The sequence below is a fragment of the Tiliqua scincoides genome, chromosome 8, assembly GCF_035046505.1.
Source record: "Tiliqua scincoides isolate rTilSci1 chromosome 8, rTilSci1.hap2, whole genome shotgun sequence".
Taxonomy (NCBI): Eukaryota; Metazoa; Chordata; class Lepidosauria; order Squamata; family Scincidae; genus Tiliqua; species Tiliqua scincoides.
Genome location: NC_089828.1, coordinates 14,918,378 through 14,946,319, shown reverse-complemented (window position 1 = coordinate 14,946,319; position 27,942 = coordinate 14,918,378). Strand labels below are relative to the sequence as shown.

Sequence of the window (27,942 nt, the reverse complement as noted above, 5' to 3'; positions counted from 1 at the left end):
AAGAAAATTGCAATGACAAAAATCTCAAATCATTCAATCTGACACTCGTGAAGTCTACATATCCATCCATAAAGTTCATGACCACACAAGTTTTTGGTAGCATGCCTCATATTGCTCCAGATATTGCAAACAGACTTAGATTTTGATTAATGTATTCTCAGCCCAGTGTGTGGCAACTTTCTATACTGTTTATGGTATTTATCACAAAGATCCTACATTAAGAGTCAAGCTTACAGACAAAAAGGTAAAAGAGCAAAGAAAAATACATTTGATGTTTTAGCTATGTTTTGGGAACACTGTCAAAGAAATATTCTTATGAACATGGACTCACTCCTTTGGTTCAAATTCTAAGTTAACTCCTCAATAGTGGGTTACAGTAACCTAAATGGAATCTCAGAACAGACACATGCAGACTATTTGTGATCACCAGTATATTAACCACATAAGGGACTACACACACCAGCAAAATGCCCCACACAAAATTCTCAAATGCTGCTCTTTCCCCCCAAAGTCTCCACTTGACTTCAGCTGATAAAGTCACTTCCTATGGAAATGTATTCATTTATACTGCCTCTCCCCATCAGGATGACTATTTTGGAAAGTCCTAAGTCACACTAAAGTATAATCTGATTAGAAGCTTCTCACTTCAAGAGCTTCCTGCTTTAGTTACAACAAGCTACAGCTCTCAAAACTACATGTTCTGAAACTACTGCAGTCTCTTTGAGGTCTACATGATTACTGAATAACTACTTTGAAATATATTGAAGGGTACTAGTCTCAAAAGGGGAGGGGGAGATAATGTTTTGTTAGTCAATTGCCAAAGGCTGAAACTAGTTTATTTATGTAACAGATCAACCACCTCTAAGCAGTTTCATACGTTTCCAGCATGAGAATTAGTTCAACTAATACTTAAAGATGGAGTGGCAGTGGAGGAAGTGGCAACCCTTCAATATCTTTTTTCATTACCAAAATGAAATGTGTCCTTAACTTACAAACTTGCCCATAACCAACAAGAGCAACATTAGTAGAAAATAAGCTTAGTCCCTTGCCTTTATTCTTATTCTCATTATCTGATTATCCATCTGAAAAACAAACTGCAGCACTAGTTTTTCCATTCTAATATTTTCCTGCAGCTCAGACTAGCAGCAGAGCAAGACAACTCTGGTTCTAAGCTGTTCTCCAGCTGGCACCCAGCTTTTCTTACATATTGGCCCCTTAGTGGTCAGGAAAGCAGTTAACACTACAATCTCAAAAGCCTGTATCTTTCAAGTCTTGCTTTAAATTCAAGCTACTAAACATAGTGCTTTGACAGAAAATGACAGTGCATAAAATTAAATCACTTCTGAGTCACTGTTTCATGCTTCAAATAGAAAATGACTACTATTAAACACTTGTTCATTAAACACTTGATGAATCATATTATCACCACCAAAAAAGAATTAAAAAAAGTTAGTTCCAATGAAGACTGATGTTCCACCCATAAACAAACTCGCCAAGAGCTTCTTATGACTCAGTCAACTCATGCCACTGACTCAAGTTTTAAAATCAGTCCCAGCTATTCATCTTTAAAACTGGTTCAAAATTTTACTCCCTAGAACATCTGCAACTACAATTAAATGAAGTAGGCATTTAAGGATAATTGCATTAAAAAAGAAACCTTGATATACAGCAAGACAAGTTTTTTGGCCAGTATTATAGAGGTGTTTGAAAACAGTGTTATTTTATTTTACTCAGAAGCAAGACCATTATGTTCACTAAGACTCAGGCTGTAAACTTATCTTACTCACCAGAAACAAACATAGTATCCTTTTTTAATAGCAGCCCCTTAGCTTTCAGCTTGGTAGTTAAGTAATGAGAGTTCTACATGCTGATTACCAAGCCTGATAATAGTTTGTACTTGAAGACTACCATAGAAGCCATTGCATAATTATACAAGTTTGAATACAGTTCCTTGTTAGAAAGTGTAAGACACAGGAAACCCACCTCAGAGAACTTTGCAACATAGTTCTTTTGAACAGCCAGTTTTGAAAAGGGTTAGTCTAGCATACCTTACAGGAAATATTGTATACTTTGTGGCAACTTCAGAATAACAGCTTCCAGTAAGACTACCATTTTGTAACAACTGCTAAATCCAGTCATTAGATAATCAGGTAACAGCAACTACTTACTATAAATAAGTCCATGCAAGAGTTAAGAGAAAGCTGTTACACAACCTGATAAACTTAAGCCCCATCTGTGTAACTTTAATAGTGCTTATGTGGTTTTTTTAATATCAGCCACGTCTCAAGTAGGTAGTGAGTCATCCCAATCACTCCTGAAACTGCAGTTTGCTCTCAAACCTCCCACCTAGTCCCCACATATACTGGAGGCAAATTGTTAAGCATGTCTAATAGAATTAGAAGTTGTGTAAAGAAAGTTCTTTCTTCCCCTCCACTATCAAAAAAATAAAACTGTTTTTATTTAATAACATTCTCTATTCTCTACAGTACACATTGTTTACTCCTTGTCAACAGTTGGTTTTCTGAACTTGCTTTCTTCACAAAAATGCTCTCCTGGGTGGAATGGTAAGGTTCCCCACCCTGAGAAAACTCTCTGCAGTGTATTCCACATATAATGGAAACTACTGTTTGCTTGAATCACCACTATTTAATCCAATTTTGCCCAGCCCACAGGTGTATACATTTGGTCCCTATTGCATATATGCAATGTTGGGCAGAAATGGTTTTTAAAAAGACTGAATTCTCAATCTCTGCTAGAGATTTGTTTCTCTATTAAAATTTTTTTTTATTATTAACCTGAACTGACAGCAAATCAGTTGGGTCAAGACAAGTAGTTGCCTTGCCACTACTAAGCTTTGCTAGTTAAATATTCATATTTCTAAACAGATTGATTACTTAGATCAACCAACTTAAATTCCTTTTCTTATATTAAGGTAGCAGCCTGCAAACTTTTCATCCTCTGGAGCACTATACACTCCTAAGAGAAGACTTGGGGAGCCCCACAGGGTCAGCACATATGCAGAACAGTGCAGTGCAAAGCCCAATGCTGAATACTGGTGAAGAGTCAGAACAGGAGGGGAAGGAGAATCACAAACAGGAGAGGCAAGAGAAACAGATGAGTGAAGGGCAGGGGGTAGATGGTGGGGCAAACATTTATGATGTGCTTGTGGAACCCCTGAAAGGGTCTCAAGAGTTCCAGGGCTCCTGGAAGCACACCTTGAGAAACACTGCACTAAAGATTCAATGCTATCCATGCTTTTAAGACCTACTGATCTCCAAAACTGCTAGTGTTGTTCTGTAACATGGATCTAAAAATTAAAGGATAATTTATAGAAAGGGAAGATTCTTTCATTTCCTTTAGCATTCTGAAAAATCTATTTCATGCCTCTATCAGAGTGATTTTTCTAGACAAACTATGTATGGCTTTGTTTGAATGAATTACAGATAACATATTCCTGATCGCTCTCAAGAATAAGCAACGTGATGGCACTGTATAAAACAAGTGCCTGGGAACCAAAACACAGGCCTGGAGAGCCATTAAACAAAAGAAAATGAATCTGCTAACAGAGCTTGGTTGCAACATCTACATAGTATATTTTTAGTTGCAATGATAATGTCTTGCTAACGAACTAATGAATGTTTTCCTTCCTACCCAGAGGCACCAGAAAAACTGGTCATTCTTCAAGTTCTATTAAACAACTAGCATCACACTCCAGAATTTCAGGAACCTCCCCCTCAAAGAAGATATAAAGCCACATTTTCAGAAACCCCTCTTATTATCAGCCTCAGAAAGGAACAATTCCTAATAATCCTTCTGCCATCATGTTTGCTCTTTGCCACGATGGAACTTTCCCCGGAAGCATAACAGTCAGCAGTCTCTCCACTATGATGCCATTTTCCACACTAGAGTGGCCTGATATTCTTAAGAGGTTTTGTGTGCCACTTTTAAGGTCGCACAGCAAGATGCCTTTCAGCCAGCAAACACTGAAAGGATGGGGGAAGTGGAGGAACAAGGAGATAGAAGAGGCTCTTTAAAAAAATCACACGACCTCTCTTAAACCACAGGGGCCCTAAACCTCGATTATTATTATAATGCAATTGCTTTCACACCAGAAGCAGCAGTTACCCAAGCTAGTTCTTGAACAGTGGTAGAGTTTATGTTAAGGGGGACTAACCTTCTCTGGGTTCTTTCAAGAGGAAAAAGCAGCACAAGTTTTCCCCCTTCAAGCCCTTTGTAAATCAACATGAAACACTGCAGCAGCTGCTTTTAAGGGTGCAGCACAAGAGAATGTAGGCCAGGAAATGAATGAAGCCTCCTAAGACAAGAGGGAAGCCACCAATGCCGCAGTGCCTGATGCCAACTCAATGAAGTGTGGCAGGGAGGGGAAGAGGGAAAGGAGACAGGGACATGGGCAGCAAGATTTTATTTCACAAGAGACACTGCATCACATCCTTTCACAAGGGATTAAGAAATCGGTACAGGAGTCGCCCTTTCAGAGTCATACTCCCAAGCAATTAGAAATCCCCACTCCGCCCACTATGCATTTAAAAAAGAAACAAAAATAAAAATGTAGAGTACACACTAGTAATTAGAGGTTGCCATCTTAACCCCTATACACTGGACAAAGAGGCGCTTTTCAAAGTGGTGCCCTCTTATATTTAGCAGGGGGAGAGCAATTGCCCCTTTTCACTCCAGCATGTCAGTCACCTTTTCTAGTGGTTGTTTCTGGTGTCTTTTCTGCCCCTCCTTTTAGTCTGGGAATCTTTTGGGGACAAGGAACCATTTATTGATTTGTTGTGCTATGTAATAATAATAATAATAATAATATCTCTTTCCCTGGAGTAAGCACTGACTACAGTAGGACTTACTTCCAAGTAATCATGCACAGGATTGGACCAAGTATGCCCTTGGCAACTACACCCTTCCTCTTTTAATTATTTTTTTTTGAGAAACCTATATCCTGCTTTTCCCATACAAAGTAGATGCCAAGGCAGCTTAAAAGGCTCCATAATGTATGAAGTATCATTAATAAGCCACTTCTGTCCAATGTTGCATATACCCAACGGGGACCAAATGTGTACACCTGCGGGCCAGGCAAAAATGGGTTAAGGCAAATTGGAAGCTTGGGAACTGTACTAGAAACTGACTGAACACTGGCAGCAGCCCCAGTTAAGCCATTTCTGCTCAACATTGCATATACGCAACAGGGGACCAAATGTGTACATACTTGTGGGCCCAGCAACCACAGGTTAACAGGTAGTTAAGGAAAAAACATCAAGCAAAGCACTAAAAGCATTAATTTTAACATTGAACAGTGAAACATTAAAACAAAGCAAGACCTAACAACACATATCATTGAACCCTTGGGGTTAAAACCAGACCATCCTCACCCCATTCATTTACAGGGTGCAGCCTGTAAACCCCCTCATCCCACAATTCATTGCCTACCCCCTCCCCAACACCAGGTTCTAAAGTAGGCTTGGTAGGGAGGTAGACTGCAATCCTGTCCACACTCACCTAAAAGTAAGCTCCACTGGTTATAATGGGATTTACTACCGAGTAAGCACACATAGAAGTGTAAGGCTGCTGCAATCCCATCCCCACTTACCTGGAACTAAGCTCCACTGGCTATCATGGGGCTTACTTCCGAGTAGGCACTCATAGGAGTGTAAAGCTGTTGCAATCCCATCCACACTCACCTGGAAGTAAGCTCCATTGGATATCATGGGACTTTCCCTGAGTAAGCACACATAGGAGTGTAAGGTTGCTGCAATCCTATACACACACACACCTTGATGTAAACTCCACTGGCTACCATGGGACTTACTTCCGAGTAAGCACGCATAGTAATGTAAGGCTGCTGCAATCCCAGCCACATTTACCTAGAAGTAAGTTCCATTGGTTACAATGGGGCTTACTTCCAAGTAAGTAGGCATAGAAGTGTAAGGCTGCTGCAATCCCAATCCCCATTTACCTAGAAGGAAGCTTCACTGGCTATCATGGGGCTTACTTCTAAGTACGTAGGTACGGGGTTGGGCTTGAAGCCCCCAGAGAAGAAACACGCAGTGGGGCTTACTCCCGAGGAGGCACACGTGGCAGGACTGAGCCTGCCCCCAACCCCGCCGCGGAGGAGCAAGGAGGGTGGCTGGGGGGCCCGGAGGGGCGCCCCCGGTGCCGCCTGCCACCCCCACCAGCACCAGGCCGGCCAGTCGGGGGGCTTCCCTTGAGGGGCGCCCTCAGGCCGGGTGAGGAGAGCCCCAGGCAGAGCCGCGCTCCGCCGCCGCAGTGCGGAAGGCCCGGCCCGGCTCACCCGGCGGCGGCCAGCCAGGAACAAAGCGCCTTTGTGCAGTGGCGGTGGCTGCGCGCGACGCCACCCGGCGGCCCCCGGCCCACACTCACGGGGCTGCCTAGGCTCATGAAGAGGGCGGCGCAGCCTCCGGCACCGCTCGCAGCGTCGCTCCGGCCGCTCGCAGTCCCGGCGCCGCTGCTGCCTGGCACGAGCGCGCGCGTCCGTTGGCTGGCCGCGGCTCCTGCCATCTAACCCCGCCGCGAGGACAAAGCGGGAAGGGGCGGGCGGCTCCGCCCCGGGGCGGGGCGCGGCGCGCGCATGCGCGGGGTTCCCCCCGCCCGCGAAAGGGACGTGGCGGTTGAGGTCGAGGCGGGAAGCGGCGCGTGGCGCCCTGTGGGGGAAGGGCGCGCGTGCGCCTTGAGCGCAGCGGCGCCCGGACAAAGGCGGCCGGTGGGCTGAGGGGCTGCGGCTGGGACGCGGAAGGAGATGCCGGCAGCCCCCCACAGACGTGAGACAACCCACCCACGTCTGCGCAGAAGCAGGGGTTTTGTCCTACTTCCTACTAGTAGGGGCTGCTTACTACTAGTACTTGCTACTCAGACTAGGCGTGTCTACTCTGAAGTAGGGCTTTACAACTATTTACAACTGGTAGAGGATACTTACTACTACTACTTCTTATTACTAGTAGGGGACATTTACTACTACTACGTACTACTCAGCAGGCTAGGCATGTCAACTCAGACGTAGGGGCTTACTAAGGGGCTTACTACTACTAGGGGATATTTACTACTGCTACTTACTGCTAGTAGGGGCTTACTACTATTACTACTTACTACTTAATAGACTAGGCATGTCTACTCAGAAGTAGGGGTTTACTACTTAGTGGCTTACTATCACTAAGAACATAAGAGCCTCACTGAATCAGGCCAAAGGCCCATCTAGTCCAGCATCCTGTATCCAAGTGGCCCACTTACTACTAGTAGGGATGACTTATTACCACTGCTACCTTACTGCTAAGTAGGGGTTTACTACTAATTACTACTCAGTAGACTATGGCTGTATACTCAGAAGTAGGGGCTTGCTACTCAGAGGCTTGCTACTACTTACTACTAGTAGGGGCTACTTGCTACTACTACCTACTACTAGTAGGTGCTTACTACTACTAACTACTCAGTAGACTATGCATGTTTACACAGAAGTAGGGGCTACTCAGAATTAGGGCCCCATTGGACACGTGTCCAATGGGGCTTACTCCGAGAAAAGTTTGTATACAGGATTGCAGCTCAACTCTCAATGCAAACTCACCTGTGCCCTTCCTGTGTCTGATAAACAGTGCAATAAGTGTAAGCTTTGCATATCTACTCAGAAGTAAGTCCCACTATGTTCAGGGGGACTTATTCCCCCAAGTAAGTCTGAACAGCCTTACTCAAACATATTTATGAGAGTAATGATGCAATCCTGTAGGAACTGAGTTCTATGGGATTTACTCCCAGGGAAGTGACTTCACAGGGTTGCAGTCTAACCAAGCTAGTCTATGCAGAGTTACTGAGCAATGTCCTACTGTGGTCAATGGGACTTACAGCACAAGCCTATGCCCTTCTACTCAGCAGTAAGCACTATGGTCAATGACACTTACTTCTAGACAAGTGTGTATAGGATTGCAACCTGCCTCCCACAAAAGTGTGCATGGGTTGCACAGTTAATATGCCTATTTCTAGTATTTGTATCCCTCTTTTCAGTAACACAACATTCCCAAAGTGACATGCAACAATTATAAATGATTTTAAAAAGTCATGCAAAATTTAAAACAGTATTAACCTTAAAAATAATCACATGAAACAAGAGCACAAAATCAGAATCATCATGTGGTATTAAAAAGCCCTCAGGAATTTTTTTTTTCCAATTTTTGTTTAAAAGCAGGAAAAAAAAGAAGCTGGCCTCAACTCCATGGGTAAGTATGCACAGGATACAGCTTAAAAAATTCTACATAATTAAAGTGTTCTCTTGAATTGTGAACTTCAACTGAAAACACTATCCAATGTTTGAATTAAGGAAGATTAGCTGGAGGAGGTGTCCCATTCACAAACCTGTGCATGTTTACTTAGAAGTAAATCCTACTGAGGTCAGTGGGCTTTCCACCCACATAAGCGTGCACAGGATTGCAATCTTAAGTGAAGCCCTCAAGCACTACACCAAGTCCTTGCAATGTAACCATATCATTGTCTCTTGAAATTGATATCAAAGGGAGCTGGGACAGAGAGTGCCTCCTTATCCCATGAATCAAGCACTGCTCCATACCCAAGTACAGTAATTATACCCAGATAATCACTGAACAGTGTGGAAAATCCTAAGAGGCAGGATGGTGTAGTGGTTTGGGAGTTGGACTATCCAGGTTCAAATCCCCACTCAGCTATGAAGCTTCCTTGGGCCAGTCACTATCTCCCAGCCTCACCTTCCTCACAGGGATGTTGTGAGGACCAAGGAAGGAAGGGACCAAGTACTGCATCTCAAACTCCTTGGAGGAAGGGTGGTATGAAAACATGGAGAAATAAAATCAATTAGCTTCTTTTGCTGAAGGATCGTTCCTCATCGCCTACACATCCTAATAACTTAGGGATGCCAACTCCCTTGCTGTCCATGTGGCACTGTAACCTTATTTGAGCAGGAAAAGAGAGGAATCTGTTTCCAGTGCCAGAGCTCAATCACTGGATTATGTGAGGGCCTGCTAACCACAATTCTTCTGAACATGTGATTTTGGAGGACCTGTGGTTTTCCCTCACACTTAGTGGAGCAAACAATACTGGCTAAAGTAAGGAAGCCTGAGCTGTTCAGACCCATGCACAGTTTAATAAAGGGCGCAATCCTAACCCCTTATGTCAGTGCTTTCCATCACTGGCATAGTGGTGCCAATGGGACATGTGCTGCAAACTCCAGTTGGGTGTCACTCACAGAGGCCTCCTCAAAGTAGGGGAGTGTTTGTTCCCTTACCTCAGAGCTTCATTGCCCTTATGTCAGTGCTGGAAAGCACTGACATAAGGGGTTAGGATTGTGCCCAAAGTGTCTTTATGACACAGACTACAGATGAGAGACTACAGATCTTTATGGTGCACACTACAGACTTCTAGGTCAGGGGTGCTCAATAGGTGGATCGCGAGGCAAAATGAGTAGATCGCGGAGTGCCGACCCCCCCCCTTCAGGTGCCTCTGGGAGGAAACACCGGGAGTAAGGCCCATTGTACTCAATGGGGCTTACTCCCAGGTAAGTGTGGCTAGGATTGCAGCCTCACAGCCTAATACTAGGCATGCCTACTCAGGAGTAAGTCCTGTTATACTCAGTGGGGCTCAAGGTACACCAACATACATTGTACAAATAAATGTTATATGTTATGATGGCGCGAACATTGTAAAAAAAACTCTGTTAGATCTCCGGGCCTTGCTGGGTTTCAAAGTAGCTCTCGAGTCAAAAAAGTGTGAGCACCCCTGTTCTAGGTGGTTATGAACATATGAAACTGCCTGATACAAAATCAGACCAATGACTGATCTAGCCTCTACTGGCAGTGGCTCACCAGGATCTCATCAGGGGTCTTTCCCAGTGCCTGCTACCTGATCTTTTTTGATTGGAGACAGGGCTGGACCAGAAACTCCTAACACCTGAGACAGTGTGCCAAATGCTGCCCCCCCTTTCCTGGTGATGTGTCAGCCTCTGCTACCACTCCCTGAGTTCAGCCTCCCTGCTGCCACTCCCAGAGGTGGGCATCCCCTGCCAAACTGCTGCCTGAGATGAACATCTCTAAATGCACCATGGATGGGCCGACCCTGGTTTGAGATGCCAGGGACTGAACTTTGGACCCTGTGTGTGCCAACCACATGTTGTGCTATGGAGTGATGGCCTCTTTCCTTACTGCTTCATCACCTCTAATAAGGGTAAGCCTGCACTGGTAATAAACACATTTAAAATGCCACTCTTGGCATGATTGGCAGAGAGATCAAAAGGTAACAGAATGTGAGCAAAAATCTGGATTATCAAAATTGAGCCGATCGAGGCAACTACTGGGCAGGAGACAGTAGAATGGGATGCGTCAAATTCTGGACTTGCTAGGCATGCCCGTGCATCCAGGGTTATAGTGAAGGGAGGACCCATAACACTCTCTGAGATCAATCAAGCACTCTCTTGAATTTACTATATATACACCAAGTCCAGACAAGAAGATAGGTTCTCAGGGGATCCCTCCAGGGAACTCCCTCCCTCTAGAGACCTGTCTGGCCTTGAACCTCTGTATCACTTGAAAGCAAGGCAGAAAACATTCCCCCTCACAAATGCTATCTTTCATGCTAAAGGATTTTTGGAGGGCTATGCCACTGATCCCATTCACTTTCCTTGCAACATGCTGATGGAGGATGAGCTTATTTGCATAATACAGTGGTTTAGCACCCTTTTTTTAGAATGAGAATCTGTCAGGACCCACCAGAAGTGATGTCATGACCAGAAGTGACAACATTACGCAGAAAATTTTTTAACAATCCTATTCTGCAATCTTACTCACACTTACCCACTTAAGCTCTATTGACTGTCATTGTTAAAAGAATATACATAGTAGCCTGTTAAACGTTTCCATTAAAAGATTTTCCCAAATACACATACCATGGTAGCATTAAGTCTGATATATTAAAAATAAAATATTGAAGTGAATGGGGACCCACCTGAAATTGGCTCCCCACCCACAGTTTGAGAAACACTGGCATAATATATAAAGTGCACCCATTTTGAGGGAAGCCACTCCATAATATCTCCCCACACCCCCAGAGATGTTAGCTGACTGATTTTGTTTTGGGCCTGGGAGAAGCAGGAGCTTGCATACCTCTGATTCTTGGGGTGGGGCCTGGGTTCTGGCAAAGGAATCGAGAGAGCAGGTGCTCGAGGCTGGAATGTCATCATGTGGCAGCGTGGAATTCCTTCTGTTGCATTGTAGCTGGCAGCCAGCATAGCAGCAGGCACAAAGTTCCAAGATTTCTAATGACAAAAGCTTATTGGAAAATGCTGGGCAAATCATCTCCCGCTGGTCTCTGAATATATGGAGATGCGTGGCTAAGAGGGGCTTTGCAAAACAAGTGACAGAACATACAAATGTAGGACAGTCTTCTCAGTGAGCGGTATTTGGAATGTTAGGCCCTATTTAAATTAATGGGATCCAAAGCTATTTTAGATTCAAGAGTGATATGGTAATAGTCCAAAATGGCTGGAAAGGGCTAAGAGGTTAATGGGGGGGGGGTGGAGAAGGCCCATGGATAGGACTGGTCCAAGGTCTCTTCACACCTAGTGCAGCACACTAAGGGTACAATCCTAACCCACTTTCCAACACTGATATAGGGGCAATGCAGCTCCGAGGTAAGGGAACAAACATTCCCTTACTCTGAGGAGGCCTCTGTGAGTGCCACCCAACTGCAGGATGTGGCACATGCCCCATTGGCACTGCTATGCCAGTGCTGGAAAGTTGGTTAGGATTTGGACCTAACCGACAGCACACCAGCCACTGCTGGATTCAAAAGGGAACAGAGAGGAACAGGAAGTGTGGGAAAGAAGGGAGTAATGGGTTAAATGCTAGTCCATTATTCCTTTCTCTCCCACCCTTCCTCTCCATTAAGGCAGAGGAAGTCACCATTTTCAACTACTGTGCGATGGCACATTGGTGTGCTGTGAATGGTCCCCAGGTGTGCTGTGAGAATTTGGGAGAGGGTCATTAATTAGTAGGGCCATTGATGGATGTGAGCCCCCCACCAGCAGTGTGATGTGCCTTGTTAATTGCCAAAAATCTGATGGTGTTCCTTGACATTCTCAGTGTGCCGTGAGGTGAAAAAGGTTAAAAATCACTGCACTAGAGTGCCCATAGCCCATTAGCCACTAGACCAGGGTTTTTCAAACTGGGGCGTTGCAATGTCCCAGCCTGTGGGCCCTGCCCCCTTAAGGGGCGGGGGTAGCCTGGAAGCAGGGAGGAGGCAGCGGTGCGATCCCCAGGATTGCGCTGCTCAGGGGGGCTGCAGGGGCTTGGGTACACTGGCTTGAACCCGGCGCGACATTTAGCGGAGGTGGGGCACAATTGCTCCGCATCTACAGGTCGCGCCGGGCTCCCCGCACCCCCAGGAGGTTGCAGGGGCTTGGGTATGTGTACCCAAGCCCCTGCAGCCCCCCTGAGCGGGGATCATGCCGCTGCCTTCCCCCACCCCTGCTGCCTCCCCCCTCCCACCCACGCAAGAACTTAGTGGCTCTCAAACTCTCCCAGAGAGTTTGAGAACCACTGCACTAGAGTGTCTGTTCCCCTTTTCTTGAAGAAACTCAGTAAACAGGGGGGGGGGGGAGAAGAGCTGTGGAGGACAGGGGTGAGGGTCTCCTGATAATCTGCTGCCTGATGGCTAGACCTACATTGGACAGGTTTGGTGGCCTTAAAGCCATTTCTGCCCAATATTGCATATTCGCAACAGGGACCAAATGTGTACACCTGTGGGCTGGACAAAAATGGGTTAATGTTTGCTGAAGGCATAAGGAAGAAATGACAAGAATCATAATCAATTCTAGTGCTCAGATTTGAGACAAAGGATAGGGGGTTTCCTTAATGGAACATAAGGAAGTTATCTTACACTGAGTCAGATCATTCGCCCATCTAGCTCACTATTGTCAACAGCAGCTCTTCAGGTTTTCAGAGAGAGTGGAGTCTTCCTAGCTCTGCCTGGAGATGCAGGGATTGAACCTGGCATCTTCTTCAGGCAAAGAGATGCTCAGCCACCACTGAGCCCCTTCTTTTAATCCAAAAATTAAATGAAAGCCATTAACTCTACTGACTTTCTCATTTCCCCTCCCATTTTTAGCCAAATCATGTCCCCATAGCCTCTAAAATGTTAAGGGGGTTTTCACTAAAACTTAAGGGGGCAAGCTCTCTCTGCCATGCCATAATTCAGGCACAAACTGATTCCCAAAACTCGTTTATCAGGGTGAAGACTGGAACAGCTCATATTTTCCCAGCATTCACTGATACAAAATGGTGGCTTCTTGGCTATATTTAATGGGTATAGAAAAATGGCAGTGAGGAAAGACTTACAGCTGAAAGAGGCCAGCTGTAAGTCAATCTGTGAGTAGCAACTGGTGAGAGAGACAACATTTTTAATCTAGAACAGCTGCTCCAGAGTTGGTCAAGGTTTTGTTTGGTCTAGACCAGGGATGTCCAAAGTTTTTGGCAGGAGGGCCACATCATCTCTCTGACACTGGGTCAGGGGCCAGGGAAAAAAAAGAATTAATTTACATTTCAAATTTGAATAAATTTACATAAGTTTACATCAGTCAAACAGTTGCCCTCATGCTAAGAGAAGTTGCATTGTGCCAGTGCAGGCTCCAACAAATCTCCCGAGGGCCAGAGGCTCATTGGAGACTGGGAGCTCCCTGAGGGCCACATTGAGAGACCTTGAGGGCCACAAGTGGCCCCAGGGCCGGGGTTTGGGCACCCCTGGTCTAGACCCAAGTGATGAAAGGAAACAGAATGGAAACTAACAGGTCCTGGAACAGGCATTTCTTGTCCCACAAGGTTGCTTCTTCAAACACATTTTCCCCCATGCTTCTCACATTTTCCTTTTTTCCCTGTGCAGCATATCTGTTGCACTGTTCATGTTTCTTTCACTTTCTTTATCTTCCATGTCTACCAATCTGCTAACACTGCCCCAGAGTAGCACTTTGTAAGGGCATCTATCTCATCATTTTTCCTTTCTGTTGCCAATCCCTTTCGGCTTATGAGCAAAAATAAGATTCTCTTGGAGCCCAATATTATTTATACTTACTCAGAAATAAGCTTTGTGAGACTTACTCTCAGGTCAGCGCATGTAGGCTTGTAGCCCTGACATGCCCTCCAAAATTGCAAGGCTGAAAATAGAGGTAGTCTTGTAATACCCTAAAGCTTCGATTCTATACACATTTTCCTGGGAATAAGGTATTATTCTTATACTGTCCGAGTTCCTTCTTACCTGTTTCCTCCACTATCACACATTGCTGAAGATTCTTCACCTACTGAGTGCCAGAGGTGGGCTGATGGTGCAGGGGTGGTGGTGCAGAGCATGAAGCCAGTTACCCATGTACCCCATGAGCCATGCACTCAGATGACTTGCATACACAAGTACAGATCTCCAATTAGGATAAATACAAAACTCTAAAATTGGTAATAGAGCTGGACAAAGACCTAAACTAGGGGCCAAATCCTATCCAATTTTCAAGTGCTGGTGCAGTTGTGCCAGTGGGGTGTGCACTGAATCCTGTGGTGGAGGGGCAGTCACTGGGGCCTTCTCAAGGTATGGAAACGTGTTCCCTTACCATGAGACTGCATTGTGGTTATACCAGAGCTGGAAAGTTGGATAGGATTGGGCCTTAATGCTCATGTTTTACACTGGAGGGATACTGAGGCTGAGAGAGAAGACCAAAAGTCAGAAATCCTTGATCTATAGCAAATTACCATCATTAAGTCCAGAAGGAGGACTGTCTTTCATCTGAGAAGGGGATAAATTGGCAGCATGAAGTTGGCCCCTCACATGTCTCTGTACCAAGGGCACCCAAAGCTGGTGCCAACCCTGCCCCCCCCCCCACTATGCATTGTTTTACTCAAGCAAAGGCAACACCTGAAGAGGACCTAAACAAAAATGTAATTCAGCAACCTTTTGAAGACAACAAGAAAGGAACTAGACATGTTCCTGGGAAGGGTCCCAAAAGAAAATTTGTACCCCCTGACAAAATTCCTCTCAGGCCCTGTACCTGAAGACCTCCTTGGTAGGATAGGCAGGACTACTGGGGGAGGAGATGGTTCTTTAAGTATTCTACTTCCAAGCCATTTACAGCTAGTTAATTATTTCATATTCCAAATGTATAGACTGCTCTGTAGCTAATGCTCTATGCATGAATAAACATGCATAGGATTAGGCTGCAAATCAAAAGAGAGAGAAATTGAGTGTTGGCAACCTCTGCCAAAACTAGGTCCTTCGTATTTTTACTTCTTGTCAGATGTTCACAGGCTGACAACGATTAGACTTTCCCTTCATTGGAAAAGGCTTATGTGTTGCTACCAACAACATGTCATAATAACTTTTTCAAATAGTCTGGCTTTTCTCCAGTCTGACCTTGGCCTTTTAAACACACTATGAATAAAAAAAAAACATTCGAGAAACTTTGGCTCTCCTGTTACAATATCTATTATAAAGCACAAACACACACACACACACACACACACTCACACACTTTTTAAATTAATCTGTGTCTGTACAGTTGCATTTACCCCAACTATTTTTTCTAAGGACCACTTAAGGGACATTGTATTACATCACAAGTACAATGCCTTACATTTTGTTTCATGAAAAGTGCAAAATATTTTTGTGGGTTCAAGGAAAAACCAGAAGCATCTCATTTTGAGATGTGTGGAAGATGGCACTGGTTTTTCCCCAAAAAAACCAAACAATGAAGAATTACAGTACTCAAGATGCATTCGTTAAGAAATTATCTTCTTTACATCCTGAGGTCCCCTTCACTTTTGTTCCAAAATTCAGCTTAAACCAGTGGTTCCCAAACTTATCGGGTCCCACCTCGGTTTACCAGACTTTATAAAAAGGAGATCTAGAAACAGGGTGACCAGATACAATGGAGGACAGACTGCCTATAACTTTAGCCAATGTACAAAAGAGGGAATTTTAGCAGGTGCAGCTCAACATAGAAGGGTTTAAAAAGCTACAGCTGCCAAAATTTCCAATGGTTACAATGGTTAAAGGTATGGGTGCTCTGACTTCCATTGTATCTGGTCACCCTGTCTAGAAAGAAATATTTTATTACTTACTTACTTACAAGTAATAATAACCAGAAAAAAGACCATCAAACATTATCTCCCTATATTTACATATCCTTGCAAATTCAGGAGCTCAGCTCCTTGCAGAGCAATTAGCAGCTATCTTGCAAACTGCAGGAGCTGAGCTCTTTGAAGGGTAATGAGCAGCTATTTGATTTTTGAATAGCTTCAGGGCTTGAGGCAATTAGTTATCTGATCTGTCATCACCCTTTGGCGACCCACCAAAAATTATGTTGCGACCCACCAGTGAATCCCGATCCACAGTTTGGGAACCATTGGCTTAAACCATATAGGTGCACACCTGTGCAGAGAGCTATGCATGGAGGCATCCATGTGGTCCAGGATCCTGGTAGCATGCAATACAGGTCTTAAGGTCACAATGGCATCAACTCCACTCATTGCTGAACTGAAACCGATGTGGTTAGAATCAGTGTAAAATTGTCTCTTATAATCTTTCCCACAACTTAATTGCATAATTCATTAACTTGATACTTTGGTAAATTCCACAATCCTGAGTGTCTTGCTCATTCTTGAAAACTGGAATGATAAGACTATCCATGCATCTGGTCTCCTCTGTTCTTATAGGACTGATTTCATGAGCGATAATAGTCTAGACAGTCAGTGCTCCCCACCCTTTTATCCTCAGTCTTTGCAGCTGCTACAGGGATATCATCAGGTCAGGATAATTGATTAGGTACTTTCCTTTCATAGTTATTTCCTCCTCAAAATGATTTTTGAATAAAACAAATATTGCAATAATGCCATAAGCTGTCAGGGAGCTACCCTTCAAAGGAAACTCGAACCTGGGTTGCACTGCAACTTCTGGAACTTGGCACTGTTCAGAGAAATTGTGCGTAAGCATGTACGAGCACTATATGCTATCACAGCTATGGAAATGTATAGGGGCCCAGTGCAAAAGAACTAGACTTAAAAGTAGCATATACTCTAAAAACGATACACAGCAGTGCCTTCCATGAAAGTGTATATGAGTAAACTGCTGACTGAAATGCAATCTCTCCATCTTTATGCGAGGCTTCGATTTGGCATAAACAACATGAAATATCTGCAGTTAACTCCACCCATTAAAAGGAACCCCTCATCGTTCAGTAACTGAGAGTTGATGAAAATATTTAAGTTCTGAAGTTTGCCAAGAAACAGGGCTATTTTGCTACAGCTTAAGTAACTGGCCCACCTCACCCCAGCACTGTCTGTTCTAGTGGCTATCTGCTGGTATTCATTTGCATCTTTTTAGATTGTGAGCCCTTTTGGGACAGAGAGCCATTTAGCTATTTGATTTTTCTCTGTAAACCGCTTTGTGAACTTTTAGTTGAAAAGCGGTATATAAATACTACTACTACTACTACTACTACTAATAATAATAATAATAATAAATTATCAATGGAACTGAAAGCATTATGAGTATTTAATTGGATCCATTGCCTAAAATACATTTGGATTTTTATCCTTCCCTGCCTTGTCATCCTCCCCCCTTGTTTTATCCTCCTGTGAGGTTAGGCTATGTGAGAATGACTAACCCTCAGCACAATCCAGTGCATGCCTACTTGGAAGTAAGGCTCATGAAATTCAATGGGACCGACTCCAAGGGAAATATTTATAGGATTGCAGCCCCAGTATGCTTCATGCTGAGTGGGAATTGCACTGACATTTCTCTGGTTTAACACGCTACGCAATACACAACACTCTCCCTAGGACAATCAGCTCTTTGACACACTTTAGAAAGAAATTTGCTTTTGAGACCACAGTACTAATGATCTGGGCAAAACGTCCATCAGTTATTAAGGTGAGATGAGCCTTGCACTAACTATGAAGGCTAGTGAACTGTTACTTGTATGCCATCAGTGTGCAGAAATTAATGCTGGCTCAGCTGAGCTAAATATTACAATACAGAGAGACTGAGAGTCAGCCCTCAGTAATTGCAGCTGTAATTGCAGCTATTTACCAGGTTTTCTGAGGATGTACTATCTACATGCTATCCTGGAGCAATGAACGCTCTTCCTTCTATGTTACAGATGCAAAGTGCAATTTAATTACTATTATATTGAATTACACTACAACAACCTCTGCCAGGACACTGTTACTAAACAACCTAGTGATTGCAGTTTGCAAGGTAAAAGCCTGCTTTAGGGCAAGCAGCATTTTTGAACCCATACATTTTCAATGCATATACTAATGATTACAAATGCAAAAAGCTATTGCAAATAAGCTGTTTCTGCAGCCAGATGCTGCTGCCTTATTATGTAAGCCTATTTGCTTCTTGCTGTCTGAAGAGTTATATGCTCTTGGAAGAGGCATCGATGGATTCAGTTACCAAAGAACTCAGGCATCAATTACACTTTCAAACATTCCCACTGAAGTTCTTGCATGAGTAAGCCAGTATAAGCCCTGTAGGAAATTCTGGCTTTGCATCTGTAGCAGAAATACTCTCTACTAGCTATTCAGACAAAATAAGAAATCCAAAAGGCCATGCCAAATAGTACATTTGTGCATTAGGTAGTGAAATCCGTTGCCTGAAGCAGGAACTAAAGCAACTGTTAGTGAAATCCTAACTGACCGGTCTGCTGGTGCAATGGCCATTTCACTTGTGGAAAGTGTCATGAACATGCTATAAGGCATATTGTAACACATAGGGTGCAATCCTAACCCCTTACGTCAGTGCTTTCCAGCACTGACATAAGGGCAATGAAGCTCCAAGGTAAGGGAACAAACATTCCCTTACTTTGAGGAGGCCTCTGTGAGTGACACCCAACTGCAGGATGCAGCACATGTCCCATTGGTACTGCTATGCCAGTGCTGGAAAGCACTGACATAAGGAGTTAGGATTGCACCCATAGTAAGTAAGCAGCACCAGCAGGGAGGCCTGTACTACCCTGCTGATGCTTCATCCACCCCAACAGTCACCAGGAGAAGTAAGGTTTGTGCTGGGCAGTGGATGGGCATTTCAGGGTTGGCAGAAAGGAGGACATATCAGGCCCAGGAGGGGAGCAGGATAGTCTAAAGACCCCCCCCCCCGGGCTAGCCAGCATTACACCAGGCTACTGAGACTTCTGCCAACTAAGTAGCTGGCAGAGATCTAAGCCCCATTGGACAGGCTGGGGCATTACTTGGGGTAAGGGGAAACATATCCCCTTTCCCAAGAAGACCTCCAGCAGGCTCCCAGCTAGTGCTTGATACAGCAGAAGCCATGTGGGCAGAACTTTCCAACTCATGCATGAACACATTTGACTCCAATGCAGCTTTAATTCTGGACATACATAGGGTTGCAATCTTTGTTCAAATAAGAGCAAAGGGATCCCATATGTTTTGATTTAAAATGAACTCAGCTGATTTTATTATATGGGTAAAAACCTGATTATGAGATAGACACGTGTTCTATTTCTTAGAAGAACAATCTGGTTTCTTTCCTTTTATAAAGCTCTAAAATTGCTGTAATTTTCTTACAATAATGGACAACAAAAGATGTGATGAAAGAGATCCGTTATTAGGATCTTTTATTTTTTATTTTAATGAGTAGCAGCTCTGAAAATGGAATGGGTGCAAATCAGATTGGAACTAAGATACTGGGCAATTTTAATCCTTTCCCTCCATACCATATTACCACTTCAAATCCCCCCATACACATACATACTCTGCTATTTGCTCTGCAGTGAAAACGCACAAATACCATAAATTTCTAAATATGTGAGCGATCCACAATTTCAGATCTTTCATATCACATCTAGTTGTATCCCAAATTGGGGGGGAGGATACAACTGTACAGTTTTACACAAACAGTACAATCCTATGCATGTATACTCAGAAGCAAGTGCCACTGAGTTCAATAGGACTTACTCCTAGATGCATATAGGATTGCAGCCAAGGGCATTCAAACATGGACCTTCACCTGATAGTTGAAACGTACCATTGTGCCAATCAAACTGTACCACTTGATTATTTTGAATGTCTCCATCAGCTTTCAAAAATGCTTCCATTTGGCAAGGCTGTGCATCATTGCTTGTGCACAAGTCAAGATTTTGCCTTTGCTGTGGCAAAGACCATTTCAAGTTCACTCTGCCTAAACAACATTGAAACAATCTTCTAAAAAAAACTGTAACTCGAGTTATTAACCTCTAGTTATGAGGTTATGAGGTTAATAACTAGGAATGGTCACATAACATTTCAGGTCAAAGTCTACCCTTTGCTTTTCCTGTGGGCCAACAACTGTTGTCAGTGCAATACAAATGAAGTCCAAGCTGTAAATCAGTGATAGGGTTTGAGAAATTCCTTGCCAGGAAGGGTAATTTAAATTAAGAAGCTGTAGTAGCGCTGTAATGTGATATACCAACAAACAGAGAATGGAAATACAGGCAGAGGAAGAGAATATTACTTTACTGACAGCTTACAGCAGCATAGCACAAGATAAGCAACAAGGTCTACAGCCTGAGATGGCAAGAGCGTTGGCTGGTGTCCATAATATTAAGGAAGGTTCTCAAAGCACAAGATGGTGGGGAACCTTAAGGTGATGTGATGGCAAAGTTAGAGAGTGGCTATAGCCCAGTCTAACTTTAGCCTGCAAGAGCCCCTGGAAAGATACCTCCTTGAAACACTGGACAACTAAAGCCAATCAGTGTAGACCAGCATTTATCAAACCATGGGATGGGACCCACTAGGTGGTCATGTGCCAATTTCAGGTGGGTCCCCATTCATTTCAGTGTGTATTTTATTTTTCATAGACTTGATGCTACCATGGTATGTGATTGCATTTGAGGAAATGTTACACATCTGTACTTTTAACAGACTACAACGTATCTGCTTTTAACAATGATAGTCAATGGGGCTTAGTCCTAGGTAAGTGTGGATAGGATTGCAGCCTTGGGGATGTTTGAGGAATTGTGATGTCACTTCTGGCCATGACATCACTTCCAGGTTAATGACATCATTTCCGGTGGGTCCCGACAAATTGACATTCTGAAAAAGGGTCCTGGTGTTAAAAAATTTGAAAACCACTGATGTCATAGACAATACTGACAACTAGATGGGCCAGGACTCAGTACAAGGCAACTTTCTATGCTTCCTTACTAAGAGAATTAATTGATCTAGAAGTTGTTATTCCATCAGATACTAGTTGTTCTCCATCTCTGCAGACTGAGAACCCTTTCCCCAGACTGATGCTCAACTGTTTGAGCAGTGTGGTTCCCCACAGAATGATTCATGCTGCTTTTACTCTTAATCACGTGGATTGCTGAGAAATTAACTCATACTTTTTGTGGAGGATTTTCTTGGAAATGCACTGTTGCAAACATTGACTTTCAAGGTTTTTGTATAGCTGGCACATGATGGTGAACATAAGAGCCTTGACTGATAGCCTTTGCTGAGTGGTGGAACACTTGAAGCCCCTGGAATTTGTGTTGCACCCATTTGCTTGCATAGGGGTGGGGGTTGAAGAAACATTTTTTGAAGCCTTGACTTTGAACAAAAGAACAGATAAAAAAGTAATCAGTCATGCTAACTAAATGCAACATTAGTGTTCAGAATCAGGGGTCCTCTTAGGGCGCAATCCTAACCCCTTATGTCAGTGCCTTCCAGCACTGGCATAGTGGTGCCAATGGGACATGTGCTGCATCCTGCAGTTGGGTGTCACTCACGGAGGCCTCCTCAAAGTAAGGGAATGTTTGTTCCCTTACCTCAGAGCTGCATTGCCCTTATGTCAGTGCTGGAAAGCTCTGACATAAGGGGTTAGGATTGTGCCCTTAATATCAGTTGCTAAGAGCAGAGATTGCTCTTTCCTTGATGCTCTGCTTCCCAGAAGCATTTGTTTGGCCACTGTGAAAAGAAGGATGCAGGATTGCAGAAAGCAGTTCCTTAGGGCTGACTTGGCAGGGGGCCTCTGCATATGCTCCTATTGGGGACCTTCCAGTGCCAGCCTAAGCTTCCCAGAGCTTAGGACCAAACTATATGTGATCATGCCATTGGCCCTGGCATGCTTGCTTTTCCTCCTGTGAATAGTCTGTGAGGGGACATGATCTGAATTGGAACCATGGTAGGGGAGCTTTAATCCTACCCTGCCCCTTGTCCCTCAAAAGATACCGCTGCCCGAACAGCCCCTCCTGACCGAGGAGTTAAGTCAGAAAGAGGTTAAAAGAGAAGATGTTTCAGACCTCATTGATAAATTAAAGATCAATAAGTCACCGGGCCCTGATGGCATCCACCCAAGAGTTATTAAGGAATTGAAGAATGAAGTTGCAGATCTCTTGACTAAGGTATGCAACTTGTCCCTCAAAACGGCCACAGTGCCAGAAGATTGGAGGATAGCAAATGTCACGCCTATTTTTAAAAAGGGAAAGAGGGGGGACCCGGGAAACTATAGGCCGGTCAGCCTAACATCTATACCGGGTAAGATGGTGGAATGCCTCATCAAAGATAGGATCTCAAAACACATAGATGAACAGGCCTTGCTGAGGGAGAGTCAGCTTGACTTCTGTAAGGGTAAGTCTTGCCTCACGAACCTTATAGAATTCTTTGAAAAGGTCAACAGGCATGTGGATGCGGGAGAACCCGTGGACATTATATATCTGGACTTTCAGAAGGCGTTTGACATGGTCCCTCACCAAAGGCTACTGAAAAAACTCCACAGTCAGGGAATTAGAGGACAGGTCCTCTCATGGATTGAGAACTGGTTGGAGGCCAGGAAGCAGAGAGTGGGTGTCAATGGGCAATTTTCACAATGGAGAGAGGTGAAAAGCAGTGTGCCCCAAGGATCTGTCCTGGGACCGGTGCTTTTCAACCTCTTCATAAATGACCTTGAGACAGGGGTGAGCAGTGAGGTTGCAAAGTTTGCAGACGACACCAAACTTTTCTGAGTGGTGAAGACCAGAAGTGATTGTGAGGCGCTCCAGAAGGATCTCTCCAGACTGGCAGAATGGGCAGCAAAATGGCAGATGCGCTTCAATGTCAGTAAGTGTAAAGTCATGCACATTGGGGCAAAAAATCAAAACTTTAGATATAGGCTGATGGGTTCTGAGCTGTCTGTGACAGATCAGGAGAGAGATCTTGGGGTGGTGGTGGACAGGTCGATGAAAGTGTTGACCCAATGTGCAACGGCAGTGAAGAAGGCCAATTCTATGCTTGGGATCATTAGGAAAGGTATTGAGAACAAAACGGCTAATATTATAATGCCGTTGTACAAATCGATGGTAAGGCCACACCTGGAGTATTGTGTCCAGTTCTGGTTGCCACATCTCAAAAAAGACATAGTGGAAATGGAAAAGGTGCAAAAGAGAGCGACTAAGATGATTACGGGGCTGGGGCACCTTCCTTATGAGGAAAGGCTACGGCGTTTGGGCCTCTTCAGCCTAGAAAAGAGACGCCTGAGGGGGGACATAATTGAGACATACAAAATTATGCAGGGGATAATCCACAGAGTGGATAGGGAGATGCTCTTTACACTCTCACATAATACCAGAACCAGGGGACATCCACTAAAATTGAGTGTTGGGCGGGTTAGGACAGACAAAAGAAAATATTTCTTTACTCAGCGTGTGGTCGGTCTGTGGAACTCCTTGCCACAGGATGTGGTGCTGGCGTCTAGCCTAGACGCCTTTAAAAGGGGATTGGACAAGTTTCTGGAGGAAAAATCCATTATGGGGTACAAGCCATGATGTGTATGCGCAACCTCCTGATTTTAGAAATGGGCTTTGTCAGAATGCCAAATGCAAGGGAGGGCACCAGGATGAGGTCTCTTGTTATCTGGTGTGCTCCCTGGGGCATTTGGTGGGCCGCTGTGAGATACAGGAAGCTGGACTGGATGGGCCTTTGGCCTGATCCAGTGGGGCTGTTCTTATGTTCTTATGTTCTACCAATCCTGTGGTCCTAGTCTGGACTGGACTCACCTACATGTACTGTTTACCTGGAATAAAAGCTTCCATTTGCTCCTGTGGGATGTTTCTCCCTTCAGGGCAAATTACATATGCAAATGGCCTGTCATGAGGACCATGACCGGGATAGGGTTAATGTTCCCAAGCTATACTGCCCCTTGCATGTCCACATATTGAATATTTGAGTATGGAATGTGTGAGCTGCCTTTGGGCATTTGCCATAGCATAAGAAAGGTTGGGTATATGTGTGTGTGAATGAAAGTATGAATGGGGGCGGGGGGGGGGGTTTACACCAGGACCAATAATGCTTGTAAAGTCATGCCCAACTTGGCTGGGTCAACCCATCCATAAGACCAAGCAACAGATTGGCATGGGGAGCCCACCTCTGTTTGCCTAGTTACCTTGACTGCTCCTCCCTCTCCTTCCACTCTCTAGATTGGAAAAGGAGGAGGGGATGTGGAAGGAAGGAGAGTGCTGAGCTAGAACACTGGAGAGTTGGAGGCAGGACCAGTCTTAGGGTAATTTGACCAATTTGGATCCTGCACCTGGAGGGACCCGAACTGAATCGGCAAGCAGAGTACACATAGTCACAGCCTGCACCTTACTCCTTAGTAGATGCTCCAGCATGGAATCTTCCATGCCCAGGCATCATGAGGTGAGTGGAACACTGCTGTTGTCTGGCCCTCCCTTCTGCCTGCTCCTGGATCTGATGGCTTGAAATCACACCCCCCCCCCCAATGCAATTGGCAGTGATGATGATACTGGGTTCCTCACAACTGCTCCTCATCCTGGTGAATAGGGGACAAAATGCATGTCCCAATGCAAAAAAGTGTTTTGCATTGGGCCCTGTAGCATCCATGGCTGTCCCTGGTTGAAGAAGCAGAGGCTGGTACATCATCAAGTAAGGGGGAGAGGGATATTACTCCTGATATCATCAGGAGGTCTTAGGCCAGTTCTACAGTTTGGCTCTAAATCTGCCCAAATTTAATCTCTTCCAGTAATGATTTTGTTCACTCATTTTTTTTTGGTATGTGGTATCAAAGTGGTCACAAAACCTAATTTGCTTGCTTGGTTTTTACTTATCTTTCTCCCTCTGCTTCTGCACAGCCAATACAGCTTTGGTAGGAATAAAGCTTTGCTTACGTAAGCTAATGAGGAATGCCAAGTTGCAACAACTGGGCATGGAACAAACAAACAAACAAAAAAAGAGGGATAAAAACCGCCCCCCCTTTATCTTAAAAGCTAATTTTTGTCTTTCCTCGAGATCTCTTAGCTAAGTGTTCCTGACCTTCTGAAAAGCATTTTCATCTCACATGTTAAGTAAGGCAATCCTCTTAGCAGCAGAACATTTTGTAAAAGCTTTAAACTGGGTTACATAAATTTATTTGCAGCCGAAAGAGCAAACCTCTTCCACTTGCAAGGACAGATGTTGCAGATTTTGTTATAAGGTTCTCTTGCAATTTCTGCAGATACATAACCTGACCAATTAGCTTTTGAAGTCCATTTCAAAGATAGCCTGCTAAAAATCTACAGCTTCGCTCCTATTCACACTTACCTGGGGGTTAGTCCACCAAATTCAGTGGGACTTACTTCTGAGTCAGCATGCCCAGAATTGCACTGTAGGTCCACTGCAAAGACTCTTTTTTTTAAGGTACCTTGGATTTCAGCTAGGGTAGTGTTTCTCAGACTGTGGGTTGGGACCCACTAAGTGGGTTGTGTGCCAATTCCAGGTGGGTCCCCATTCATTTCAATATTTTATTTTTAATAGAGTTGATACTACCATGGCATGTGACAGCACTGGGGGAAATGGTACAGCTCTGTACTTTGAACAGGCTACTATGTATAAGCTTTGAACAAGGGTATTCTATAGGACTTACTCCTGGGTAAGTGTGCACTCCTTAAGTAACTTAAGACTGTAGCTTAAGGCTGCAATCCTAACCACACTTTCCTGAGAGTAAGCCCCATTGAACAAAATAGAATTTACTTCTGAGTAGACCTGGTTAGGATTGTGCCCTAAGATTGTTAAAATTTTCCTGCTTGATAATGTCACTTCTGGTCATGACATCACTTCCAGTGGGTCCTGACAGATTCTCATTCTAAAAAGTGGGTCCCAGTGCTAAAAGTTGGAGAATCACTGAGCTAGGGCACTGTTGTTACTAAACCTTACCTTTATGTTGAAGGAAGGAAGAATAAATTTCAGAAGATGGTCACAGGTCTTTTCTTAGGGGGAGGACAATCAAAGGGCCTCTGTTGCCCACTGCTCCTTCCTTGCAACTATGACAGCATATGCTACTAGTACATAGGTAATCTGCACTTTTCACTTGCTACAAGTGAGAATTACAGTTGTACAACAACTGAGCATGCTCAAACTATTACTCTTATAACAAAAAAGCATCTCTGGGAAAATATGCTATGAATAATGATGGATTGCATGGAACAATGGAATTGCCGGCAGGTGTGGCTTGTCCAGCAAGGGAGGAAAAAAATTGCAGCTACTGACAAGTGAGGTCCAAAATGTGTACAATGTAGAAGATTCCTGCTTCTTTGTCTTGGATGTGAAAGCATGCACAATGGGGGTGAGGGAGCTCCCATTTTGTTCAGGACAGTGGTGCTGGGGGAAAAGGTTTTAACTCTTTTCCAGTGCTACTTACCTGATCTAAATTGCTCCCTCTACTTTTTTCATTGGGGGAAAAGCACAGCCATGATCAAGTTTTGTAATGTCTCCATTTTGTTTTAATGGCCCAGAATAGCTCCGAAGGAGAGGGGCAGCTTGTATGCCATGGTAAGGTGCCGTGCAAACCTTAGGCACAATCCTAAGCAGGTCTACTCAGAAGTAAGTCCTATTTGTTCAGTGGGGCTTATTCTCAGGAAAGTGTGGTTAGGATTAAAGCCTTAGTGCTTGCACCCCCTCTAGCTACTCTACTGGACATGATAACAATACCAGTATTTTCTCCAGTGCTAACAGCATCTCAATATGTGTGTAATGCTGAATGAGAAAATGGTACTGGGCAAAAGGTTAAACACCCTTTTGTTCAGTGCTGCTGCTGCTGCCATCGAGATCAGACCCAGTCCATGTGCACCTCACTTTAAAAAACAAGAAAGAGTTGGGAGATCTGATCTTCAGTATCCTGCCTGTTTTGGCCTTGACAGTATGTCCTAGAACATGCTCCCAAGATCCTCTGTGACATAGAGACATTCCATTGCAGTGCCAATGCTATGTGAGTCTTATCTTGCAAATTACCATAGAAAATTATAGCAGGAAGATAACATAATTCTTTTGATAGACTGTGATAAACCAAGGGGCATGAGGGAGAAGGCAAACTTATAAAGAAAGTATGCAGGGAAGAAATGAACAGAACAGGAACCTCTTGAGTAATTTTGAAATGCATTGATAATGCTAGCACTATAACCATAAAGCAATGGTGCATGCATCAAATGAACATTTAAATGTACATGATTTCCTCAATACATTCTCAAGTTTTAGCAATCAAATCAACATGATACTTAAAGTAATGATAGTGAATTCATTAACATTCAAACATATACCAGTGCCTTAGTTTTAGAGCTATTTCTGCAATCTTCTGGATTGTTTAATGCATTTGAATTGTCATTTCACAAGTTTTAATGCTCATTTTCTCCACATTGCTCCTTTAGCCCAACTGGCCAATGAATGGAATGAGGAGGCATGCATACTTACCACAATTGCAGTTGTCTTGCAGGTTCTTGGATTTCATTTTGACTGTCTAGAGTTTTGGGGGAAAAAAATTATCTGATTGATATACCAACAGAATTTTAAAACAATCACCCACAGCAAATGAAAAGCTCAGCTTGAAGATTGGTAGTCAAAAATAGAAGTGATCTGAAGAGGAGAGGAAAGTTATATTGCTGTGACATGAACACTGTCTACAGCTGTTATTCTAGTA

At 43.9% G+C, this 27,942-nt stretch overlaps 1 protein-coding gene across 3 annotated transcripts in view; it reads right to left on the bottom strand.

The window, feature by feature from the left end:
• The window catches only part of MAPK6 (mitogen-activated protein kinase 6), a 37,248-nt gene extending 9,328 nt beyond the window's left edge, over positions 1-27,920 (bottom strand). Inside the window, exon 1 of one of the 3 annotated variants that reach the window (XM_066636662.1) lies at positions 27,717-27,920. The gene's annotated coding sequence lies outside the window, so the exon portion shown is untranslated. Of the gene's footprint in view, positions 1-6,310; positions 6,368-6,399; positions 6,530-27,716 lie in introns of those variants that run through there. The other 2 variants (XM_066636661.1, XM_066636663.1) reach the window with 2 other exon arrangements.
• Between the last annotated feature and the right edge of the window lie 22 nt (positions 27,921-27,942).